This window comes from Thrips palmi, unplaced genomic scaffold, assembly GCF_012932325.1.
Source record: "Thrips palmi isolate BJ-2018 unplaced genomic scaffold, TpBJ-2018v1 HiC_scaffold_11, whole genome shotgun sequence".
NCBI lineage: Eukaryota > Metazoa > Arthropoda > Insecta > Thysanoptera > Thripidae > Thrips > Thrips palmi.
In genome coordinates, this window is record NW_023144622.1 from 3,160,504 (window position 1) to 3,171,534 (window position 11,031).

Here is an 11,031-nt window from a genome sequence, read left to right on the forward strand (position 1 = left end):
TTACCATCCTCTCTCTCTCTATCCTGTTCGGCCACCGCTGTATGTCGGCAGTCATTTGTTTGGAGCCCCTGGAGAGGGGCGGATGGGGAGGCGGGGGGCCACTGCTTTCGGCCAAGTTTTTTTTTTTTTTCTGTCACTTCCAGTCATTTTTATGGTTTCGATGAAAAGAAGGTTACTGTTTTTTCCGAAAAAATTACCTTGATGTAAGGTATTTTTAGCTTTAAAAAATTGAACAGTGTTGAGCTGACGTAAAAAACCCCCCAAAAAAAAAAGCAGAGAAAAAATAAAAAAAGGGGTTTTGGGGTGAGTCCCCTGCTGGCTGCCTCAACTTTAGCTAGGCTAGGGTTTCTTTTCTATCCCTGAAGGGGCCCTTTCAATGCCGGCCGTGGGGCGAGGCCAACCCGGGCCAAGCAGCGCGGCAGCGGAGCAGCGCGTCTGAAAGACGGCAGAAATGGAGCGAACAAACAACACCGAACAGAGTTATAGGTCGTGACGGGCCCTTTCCGTTGGGGCCGTCCCGGGTGCCGCGCCGTGCCTTCATAAAGTTAGTGCTCTATCTTTGGGCTGCCTACCCGGGGCCCCCGCCCCGCCCCCCGCCCCCCCCCCTGCGCCCCACGCCCTGTCGAGCCAGCCACAGGTTGGGGAAGCAGAAGAAATGCACGTTTCCGCAATGTTTAGAGTCGAGGGGCGCCGCGCCGTTCTTTAAAATCACGGTAACTTCTGGTCTCCAGGATGGCCTGTTTACTTTACCGCCATTACTGGTCCAGTGGTAACTCCCTGACGGTTCCCAGCGGTTCCGGGCAGTTCCAACCTTGAACTGCGAGGGGTCCAGGCCTCGGGGTTCATGGCTAGGCCGGCAGGGGGTGGGAGAGAGAGAGAGAGAGAGAGAAAAAGAGAGAGAGAGAGGAAAACCGGAAAGAGGGGGAAGGGGATTTTGGGAGGAGGGAAAAAAACCCCCGGGGGGGGGAAGGAGAAGGGAGGAGGGGGGAGAGAGAGGGGAGAGAGAGAGAGAGAGAGAGAGAGAGAGAGAGAGAGGAGTTCACCCCTTTGCCGGGCATGATGGCTGGCGATGTACGGCAAGATTGCGAATGAAAAACCTCTGTCATAATAACAGCGCGGCCGAGACGGCGCGGCTGATTACGAAGACTCTTGACTCATGGAAGTCACTCGGTTGCGACGCCACACGCACACACACACACACACGAGGGGTACGTAATCCCCCCCTAATGCGGCTTCTTCATCACGTCTTCGCCAAATTAATGTTGCTTCATTTTTTTCCCCCTCAAGATCGTATGACGGCTCCATTCACGTTGGTCCGCATTACAGCACACACTGCTATTGTGTGTGTGTTTGTTTGGGGGTGGTTTCGGAGGAGTTGTGTTTTTCGCGAGTGTGTGTGCGCGGGCAGGCAGGCGGGCTAGGCGCACGCAGCGCAGGCTGGGCTGGGGCTTGGTACGAAGGGAACATAAAAAGTACTACTTCTGCTGTCGTCGCCGCGCCGTGGCGGAGGCACTCCGAACGTCTGCACGACCTCCGCGACGACGAGGACCTTGGTGGCGGCGACAGCGTGCCGGCCGCCGGATCGGCTGCAGGTTTTTGAGCGGCGGAACGCGCCGGGCTGTTAGCGCCGCCGGGCCGCGGCTCCGAGACGGGGGGCGAAAACTAAAAACCAAAAAGTGAAAATGGGTCGAAACGCCGCCATCCGTCTTGGCAGCCTTTCTTTCCAGCAGATGGTGCCTTTTATTTTCCTGTCTTCATGAAGCCGCGCCTGCCGCCGGCCTGCCGCCGGCCTGCCGCCCTTCTGATCCACTTGCCCCCACCCCTCTAAGCCCGCCCCGCCCCGCCCCGCCCCGCCCCGCCATTGTACGGGCGTGGACAGCTTTCAACCTCCTGGACTGAAAGAGTTTCCATGGCAATGCAATGCTCGCGCGTGTGTGTGCGTGCGCGTGCGTGTGTGTTGGTGTGTGTGACCCTGAATGGAATGAACGAAGCCTTTGTTGTAATTTCTATTTATTTTCTATCCTTTCAGGGCGTCATGCGGGGTCACGCTGGCTGGAACTTTCTCATCTCGTCGCCACGCTTCTCGAGGCGTCCAACTGAGTGTGAGTGAGTGCGCGGCGAGGGCCTTCTTACCCCGTGCAGCTCATTACCTTCAAATACATCAAACGTTTTTCTTTATTTTATGAGTATATAGAATGCGATTTTTTTCTCTGGGTGAAAACTGTTTTCTGTTTGGCCTTCGCCGCGCCCTCTCCGCCGCCACATTCACACTCTTTTATTGCGTTCATTTCTTCCTCTGGCAAACTCCACGGCGGCGGGGCGGGGCGGTCACGCCGTGCCCCAAACGCGCTTTCAGACGAATGCACACTTCGTATGTAAGAGCACTGACGAGCCAAAGTTTGTGCTTCCCTTTGATACCGCTATTCTTCGTCGGTGGCAACGCAGGGCGGGGCGGGGCGTGGCGGGGCGGGGCGGGGCGGGGCGGGGCGGGGGGGGGCGGGGGGGGGGTGCCGAGGGCGCGGCGGTTCCCCCTTGTATCAGATGGCGGCGAGCGACGTCGCGCCCCTCGTTGTGCCTGTGTCGAATTTAAAGCGAGGCTGAGAAATGGCGAGTGACTCTCGATGGCGGTTTATTTGTGACGTTTGTGACTCGCAGACTCGTCGGAGTTCCGGAAGGTCAGTAAAACAACAACAAAAGGACGGCAAAAAAGTCGCGTCGCTCCGCTCGCTCTGTCTCTCTCGCACGTATGCGGGGCGCCCCACGAGTGCGAGAGAGACAGAGCGACGAAAGCGACTCCCGGAATCGGTCCGTGGCTCGATCGGCGCGGGACGCCGGCGGCGCGCTTCCCAGGCACCTCGCGTCCGGCTCCAAATGGAATTAGAAATCTGTGCCCCGAAGACGAGGCCGTGTCCTCCCGCCCGCGCCCCTGTCCACGACGCGCGGTGGTGTAACGGTCAGCGTCGTCAGCCGTCAGTCTGGAGGTGTGGGTTCAACTCCGACTGTCTACTTTAGGATTTTATTTTTTCGTGATTTTGTTTTGAAGCCGCTGCCGGTCGGGTTGCCGTTCCGGCATGCCTGGCATGTGCGCACTGTCGTCTCGTTCACGCTGTCTCTCTCGCACCCCTACGGGACCCCTACGGGGCCGGGCCGCGCCGCCGAGTGCGAGAGAGACAGCGCAACGACTGGCATCAGTCTGCAGGGACACGGCCGCGCAAGTCAAGTCCTTGTTTAGGACGACTCCTCCGAGGCTTCCGAACCCCGTGCTAATGCGCCCCGCGGCCGCGCGACGGGGGAGAGAGAGAGAGAGAGAGAGAGAGAGAGAGAGAGAGAGAGAGAGAGCGCTAAGGTATGCAGGCTGCGTGGCGGCCGCGGGCAGACGGGACGGGGCACGCTGGTACGGGTGGTGGCGTCTCAGTTGCTGCATCGGCCCGAGTTTCAAATGCTGCCACCACTGGAAAAAAAAATCTCCGGTGTGAGTTTTCTGGGCAGGATGAATTTTGTAGTGTGGCGCTAGTCTTGTTGCGACCCCAGGAAGGAGAAGACGGGAGGACATAATCTCCTTTCGGTGTGCGCGGAAGAGAGGCAAAATCGCGTTGACGCCTTCGGCCTTCGACACCCCGGGGACCGCCGGGGACCGGCAGCGCGGCCCGCGGAAGAAAGAGTTGAAAATAAAATAGAATTTGTGGAATTTGGGCGAAGAGTGGTCCGAGTTTCTCCGTCCCGTCGACCCGTTTCGTTTTATGTTTTGTGTGCTGATGGAGCAAGATGGAAGTCGCCGACCGGGGCAAACCGAGTGAACCCGAACAGAGTCACCGAACTCTGCGAGGCAGGCCGAACACCGCTTTCGTCGCCCTGGGTCTCTCTCTCTCTCTCTCTCTCTCTCTCTCTCTCTCTCTCTCTCTCTCTCTCTCTCCCCTCGCACTCGCGGGCGTTCGGCGTGCGAGAGAGACAGACACAATGGGGCTCTGTCATTGAGAATCCCGCGGCCTTCTCGCTGCCCTTCTCGCCGCCTGTCACGCGTGTGTTCGGACGCGCGTGGAGTGGAACGACGCGGCGTACTCTGCCAAAAAAAGGCAAACAAACAAAACCGCGCATTTCACCGAAATTCAGAATTAGTGATGGTTTCTTGATTTTTAATTTTCTTGGTTTTTATCAAAAAAGAAATCTTGACACAAGAAAATTTTTCTTCATAGTACAAAAAAAAAGTTTGAATAAAAAAAACCAAAAAACTTTTCTGAAAAAGTTTTTTTAAAAAAAAAAATAAAATTTAATTTTTTAAATCCTAGAAGTCATTTGTTTTGGGCGGTTCACTTTTGATACGGACTTTTGCACCCGCACTGTATAAGATCCCTCCTTTCAAAAAAGGTTTTTGCGCCCTCTTCGTGGTTGCGTGATGCGTTGACGCGCGCCGACGACGCGGGGACGACGCGGAGTTAAAAGAAGGCCATCCCTCACACCTTTTTGTAACGCCAAAGAAAAGGGGTTTGACCATTTTCCTCTTTTCTTTCTTTTCGTTATTCTTTCTCTCACTCGCGCTGAAAAATGGCACACTGGCCGACCGACAGAGAGAGAGAGAGCGAGAGAGAGAGAGTGATGAATGTGAACCACGCGACCGATAAACGTGGCAGCACGCACACCTTGTCTCCGCCAATCAGAGGAGGCCCTGGTCGTCCACGTATCACGTAACGAGTTAACGAGCGCACGTCTCGCTCTACCTCTTTGGCAGTCCGCGAGTGACGAGGACAGAGCTATGACGTCATACATTACGTCATAAATGGACGGTGCATGAAACGCAATGTGTGCAGGGCCGCACGCGAGTGCATGTCGGTTCGCGAACTTACCTTTGTCAGTCGTAGACGCTCTCGCACCGCCACTCACCACCCCCGTATTCCGCGACTGTACTTTCCGGTTTCCGTTATTTGCTGGACCGCCCGTCCGTTTTCCGCGAACGCTCCGCCAGCAGAGCACCGCGCTCGCCCCGCTCCCATTGGCCGAAGTGGTATCATTGAAAGCAGCGTTCGTGATTTGCTATACTGCGCGCCGACTCAAAGCCCCCGCAAATCGCGCAATATCGCTTATTGTTTGCCTCGGTGTGTGTGTGTGTGTGTGTGTGTGTGTGTGAACCCGCGCGCGCCCCCCGTGTCTGTGTGTTCCCGCGCGCGGAGTGGTTGAAGGGGGCTTGTATGTACTAAGCACGGGTCCCCAGAGCTCCCCCCCTCCCCCACCCCACCCCTACCCGATAAAAAGAGTTGCAAAAGGAGACAGGAAACACCTTGGCGGTGAGTGGCTTTTATCCTGTTTTCCATGTCGGCGCGTTTCGACGTCACTTTTCTCACTTTAAAAAGGAAGGAGAGCGTAAAGAAACCAAGTAGTTTCAGAGCAGCTACCGTTGTGCGCGGGGGATTCGGTCGTGCGCTCCGCCCCCCCCCCCCCCCCCCCCCCCCCCCCTCAGCCCGAGTCCAGGCATCCAACGGCATCCAAGGCAGGCCACATCTTCGCGAAACTCCGCTGATTGCCAAACCAGCATTCTCGGGTCGCACTTCGCGCTTCGTACTACCTCTCTCTCTCTCTCTCTCTCTCTCTCTCTCTCTCTCCTCTCTCTGAAGCTGCGAAAGCCCGCGAAGCCCTGTGGGCTTTCCCTTTCTCCTTCTTTTTTGACAGCACTACTTGGTGCTCCGCGGGTCGAGCGCTGCCAAGTCCTCGCTTTACTACTGTAGTGGAGCCAATTGCAATCCGCCGCACCTTTCTCTCTGCGGCGCCATCCCCGGGGGGGGGCGGGGCGGGGCGTCTCCTTCATCAAAGCTGTGCTGGCCCAATACCACCTTGTCGCACCAAAAGGAACTACCCCCCCCCCCCCCCCAAGACGGCACCTCCCCTCGGCGGCCTCGGCCCTGCCAACCCTTGCGACCTGCTCTTTTCCTCCTTTCCAAATACTCATTTGCATTTCTAATTCCCCGGAGCTGAATTTCCGCGAGAAACTTCACGCAGCTTCTTAATATAAGACGCCGTCAGGGGATGCCGACGCCGACGGCTCCGGCTATCTCTGGTCGGGGAGTCTCTGGAGAGAGAGAGAGAGAGAGAGAGAGAGAGAGAGAGAGAGAGAGAGAGAGAGAGGGGGGGGGAGGGGGGGGGTGGGGCCCGCGCATACCGAATGGGCTGGACAGTCACGAAGGAAATTATCGCTCCAGAGGCAAATGGAATACCGTGTTACACGCTTTCATTAGGTGTGTGTTTTCGGAATCAACTCGTCATTTCAGGAATTTAACGATCTTCTTCAGACGACGGCCAACCGTTCTTCGCCGTTGGCCGTCGCCGGGGTAAAAGCACAAAAAAAAATGTTGGCTTTTGGAGGCAGCCAGGCGAGGCAAGGCAGACTTAGCCGCGATTGAGGAATGACTCGACTCCTGACTCATCGGCGATTGGGCCGCAAAGAATGGTCTGCTTAATCAGGGCGCGGCGCAATAACTTGGGCGGGCCGGGGAGCCCTGCCTTGGCCCTGCCCGCCAGAAAGTAGTTGTCGACCCAAGTTGAAAGGGCAGCGCCTCGCGGGCCTCGCCTGCCGGCCTCGCCTGCCGGCCTCGCCGCCTCGGTGAGCCTGCAGTCCTCCGGGGCCCGATAATGAAAAAGTAATCACCAAGTGCACCAAATCCGCGATTGATTCCGCTCCGCTTCGGTATGGATGTCAGGTCGGCGGGGCGGGGCGGCCCTGGGCACGGCGCTGCCAACCCTGCCGTCGCCACGGCGAGTTCCTCAGCCAAGTTGGTCGGCAAGTTGTCGGATTGTTGGTGGCGGAGGGGAGGGGGGCCGTGCCCCACACCACTGACAGGTCATTGGCGAAGGCCGGGACGCCTTTTGACGCCTTTATTTCCATCCGCAACGTCTTCTCGTTTGGCAGTCGTCCTCCTGGAGACTGATTCCAGAAAGGCGCCATTCTGTCTCCCTCGTACCCATGGGACGCCCACTATGGGTGCGAGAGAGACAGAGCGAAGACACTCGAAATGAGGCTGCTGCTGCTCCCTTCTCTTCCCTCTCTCGCGGGAAGTGCGTAAGACCTGACCGCGGATCACGGTCTACGGCGAACAAAAAACCTCATACGGCAAGCAGAAAACCGCATACGGCAACCCAAAAGCCGCATACGGCAAATCAAAAACCGTATACGGCAAACAGAAAACCGCATACGGCAACCCAAAAGCCGCATACGGCAAATCAAAAACCGTATACGGCAAACAGAAAACCGCATACGGCAACCCAAAAGCCGCATACGGCAAATCAAAAACCGTATACGGCAAACAGAAAACCGCATACGGCAACCCAAAAGCCGCATACGGCAAATCAAAAACCGTATACGGCAAACAGAAAACCGCATACGGCAACCCAAAAGCGCATACGGCAAATCAAAAACCGTATACGGCAAACAGAAAACCGCATACGGCAACCCAAAAGCCGCATACGGCAAATCAAAAACCGTATACGGCAAACAGAAAACCGCATACGGCAACCCAAAAGCCGCATACGGCAAATCAAAAACCGTATACGGCAAGCAGAAAACCGCATACGGCAACCCAAAAGCCGCATACGGCAAATCAAAAACCGTATACGGCAAACAGAAAACCGCATACGGCAACCCAAAAGCCGCATACGGCAAATCAAAAACCGTATACGGCAAGCAGAAAACCGCATACGGCAAACCATTTCAACCAATCTATTTGTGTGGTCATTTGCTCGGTGCGACTCCTATACAGCGTCTCTGGAGCTCAAAACGCGTGTAGGGTTTTGTCCGCCTCCTCCGGCCTTCTGGCCCACTGTGTGCGAGGCACCGCACTGCTGCGGGCCTCCCTCGCACTGGCACGCTGCAACGCACTAAACGCGCCGGACTCGGATGCGTTAAAGCGCCGCTCCGCCTTTTATACCTTTCGGCTTTAATGAAAACTTGGAAGGCGGTGGCTTTATTCCGCATCATTTAGAGACTTGCGTATATTGTGCTGGCCGGGGGTTTGCGTTGTACAACCTGGCGCGTAAAGTCGCGCAGTGAAGCCCGAGTCCGGCCGGCCAGGGTAATGGTGGCGCCTCGGCCTCCGGGCACCTCCGGGCACCTCCGGGCACCTCCGGGCACCTCCGGGCACCTCCGGGCACCTCCGGGCACCTCCGGGCACCTCCGGGCACCTCCGGGCACCTCCGGGCACCTCCGGGCACCTCCGGGCACCTCCGGGCACCTCCGGGCACCTCCGGGCACCTCCGGGCACCTCCGGGCAACGCAGGGCACGGCGCCTCCAGCTGGCTCCAGGCTGCTGGCTGGCCGACGCTGGCTGGCCGACGCCGTGGTTTACCGCGCGCTACGACGCCATCTCGCCGGGAATTCATAAATTTGCATCGTTGGCCTGCCTTAGCCTGCGTCGTTCTCGTCGCTCGGTCTCTTTCGCACGCATAGGACGTCCTGTGTAGGTGCGAGAGAGACAGAGCGACGAAAGCCACCCTCGGAATCAGTCTTGCAGCAACGGCTGGGGGACGGGGAACGCGTTTAGCCGGGCAGGATAATGCTAGACACGTTTTGCTTTGCAGCTCGGCGGGTGGCGGGTCATCAAACGGATGGCACACTGTTGGCTCCATGTCGCGATGCACTTGAAGTGGGCGCGAGGCGACGACGACGGCGACCTGGAGGCAACGAAGCCTTCCCTCTCCTGGGGGAGGGCGAGCCGCAAGGCAAGCCGAGCGAGTGGAGCTGGTGGGGCCCGCACTGAGAAGGCCACTAGCGACCTCAGGCGACGCCGGGCGACGCAAACCATCGCCCTGGGCGGGGAGGGGGCAGCTCCACCTCTCTGGGGGCGCGCGAACGCACGCACGCAGACACACACCCCAAGTCACACACACACACACACACACAGGGTCGTACATACAAGGCGCTTGCAAATGGCGGGCTCCTCGCGGGATGGCCGAGGTGGATGGCTGGCGGCGAGGGTGTGCTACGGTGTACGACAAACCGTGAGGCACAAACCAAGTAACACACACACACACACACATGTTCGAATAACGCGTGAATACTTACCCCAACTTGTCTCTCATAAGAAGAAGGCCGGAATTAAATCCTAAGCAGTCTTTTGCAAAACACAAAGACTGTTATTCTTGTGTTTCCGGGCATATTTCGCTTGTGTTTCGAGACACGTCTAGAAAAAGACTTTCCAGCGAGTCGGTCCATGTCCGATTTCCGCCATGACGTAGCATGACGTGCATGGGCGTAACGCGGCAGTTACAGTGCTCTGGCACGACGGCCGAGGCTGCCGAGGCTCAATCATGAGGCGTCCCGTTTTCTTGTCAACCCCTGCTGGCCCGCTCGCCGTGCCGTGCCGTGCCGAGCCGTGCCGAGCCGCTCCAAGGAAGAGACGGGCAAAAACGATCGCCGGGGCCTTCACACCTCCGCGTACCTCAGAGCGCTGTGTCGTTTTTGTTGACCTCGGTACAGTCCGCAATCTGCGCCTCGCACCTGCCTGCCCCCTCTCTCTTCCCCCTCCCCCTCCCACCGGTGAGGCGGAGACCTAGCTTATTCCGCTAACAAGCCACGCGTCGCCGAGGCCCGGAGGCCCGAAGGCCCGAAGGCCCGAAGGCTCGATGGCCCGAAGGCTCGATGGATGGCCCAAGGCCCGAACACTCGAAGGCCCGAACACTCGAAGGCCCGAGGCCGTGGGTGGTAGAGAAGAGGGTATCCCATGCAAACCTGTTCGGTTGGAGGTGCCGATTCCGAACCTGAAACCTGACCAATCAAAACCCGCGCCCACGAAATCCAATCCAACCTGAACCCAAAGCCAGATCGACTTTGCGGGCCTGATGGGAGAAAGCTTTGGAGAGGGCGACAAGCAGCACCACTCGGCCGTCCAACTTGGAAGCGGGTTATGGTCTCGAGGGGCAGAGGAAGAAGAGCGCTCCCATTGGTCGGCGCGTCAGCCAATCAGGGCGCGGCACACACTTGCGTCGGACACGTCTGGGGATACAGAGTGAATTAAGTCGTCGACTGGGCTACGTGCGTGGCGCGCGGTTCCAGCCGCTCTGTTCCAGCCGCACGGTGGGCCAGAAGACCGGTGGAGGCGGCCAAAACTCTAGACACGTTTTGAGCTCCAGAGTCGCTGAATAGGACTCGAACTGAACGTGTGACCCTACCAATGGATTCCCCGTTCGGAGAGCAATCCATTGATGGGGTCTGCATGCTCTCGCTTCGGCACTACCACCCCTAGCCATTCGTGCTCGTTATTAGGGCCGACCAAGAAGGAATGGTCTGACCCCTTCAAAAATTACTGTTGATAGTGGCCTGCGGCCTCCTCCTAACACCAAGAGGGAAACGCGTCCCCTCCGTACCAAGTGGCAGCGTATCTGCGGAGCGCGAGCCGCGCGACGGCAGACGCTGCCAGCGCCCTCTGCCGGCCGGCCGGGGAAGCTGCGCGCTGCCAAGCCATGCGGAGCCACGCGACGCGCACCGCGCGCACACTGGGACGGGCCGCCGTCGTCTCTCCGTCCGTGCGTCATCACGGGGATGTACAGCGTTAGGCTGGATGGTGGTTTTGTCCATGCCTGACATTCCGTTTGAAAATCGGTTTCCAGGATTCGGTATCCATGGCATGGCGTGCCTAAAAATTCGAATTCCCGTGTTTCGCTCGCCTGGCGGCCTGGCGGGCGTTTGGTGGGCGCGGTGCGGGGGCACACTGCAGCGAGGACAGTGGTGGGCATGGGCCCACTAGGCTCGGTTCCGAGAGTCGTTTTTCGTCGCTCTGTCTCCCTCGCACCTACACGAGGCGACCCACGAGTGCGAGGGAGACAGAGCGACGAAAATGACTCCCGGAATCGGCCTTGCTGGGCCCTCCCGGAAAAGGAAGGTAATTAGAGTGATTTCCATGCAGACTGGCTGAGCCACTGGCTGGCCTGCTTGTTGCCCAGTCGTCCCGCGACCTCGCCGCTCGCTCGCGCAGCTCCACCATAAAAATACGGGGCGGCTTTTCTCACGGAGACTAGGCGGGGCCGGTGCCTAAATTCACCAAAGGGAAAAGA